Genomic DNA, 723 nt, shown 5'->3' on the forward strand with positions numbered 1-723 from the left:
TATAAAATCCTAAACCAATAACACAAAATTTGAATTCATTAACAATCCAAAATTCTTTTTTTTTAATTGAATAACATAAAACTTTCCATGACTTTATAAGACTCTTAATCCAATAACACTAGATTTATCAAAATTTTAGATAACTTTTTACAAATCCACAACCAATAACACCAAATTTTTAAAGAGTTTTAAAAAGTCTTGATTGAATAACAACATATTTTACATAACTTTTAAAGTCATTAAAATTCTTTCTAAATCCTAAACCAATAACCCCTCCTAAGAGATTGTTTAGGAAGTTATTTTAAATCTTGCTGATTTGTGTTTCCTAATCTTGTAAAATCTTTCATAAAATCTTTCAAAATCTTTCTATTTGATGAAAGAGTTTTCATGACTTTTGTTATGAAGGAAACTAGGATTTAACCCATGGTACACCGCGGGACAATATTTTTAATTTTAAAAATTTAAAATTTATATTGTATTTATTTGTTATTTTATTATTGTTTTATTAATTTTAAAAATATAAAATTTTACAGGTATTTGATATAAATGTTCAAAGTCTAGGATTTTTGTAGTGTTTTCAAGGTTTTAACCTGTGTGGTATATGTATAGTCTAGTTATACATTTATCTCCTGGTACATATCTAAAAGTGTTTAAAAAAGAAAAAAAACAATTCCACTTAACTCCCTATATGAGATTAATGCCAACCCGTCTCACCAAAATCAA

Source organism: Camelina sativa, chromosome 15 (assembly GCF_000633955.1).
Source record: "Camelina sativa cultivar DH55 chromosome 15, Cs, whole genome shotgun sequence".
Classification (NCBI taxonomy): domain Eukaryota; kingdom Viridiplantae; phylum Streptophyta; class Magnoliopsida; order Brassicales; family Brassicaceae; genus Camelina; species Camelina sativa.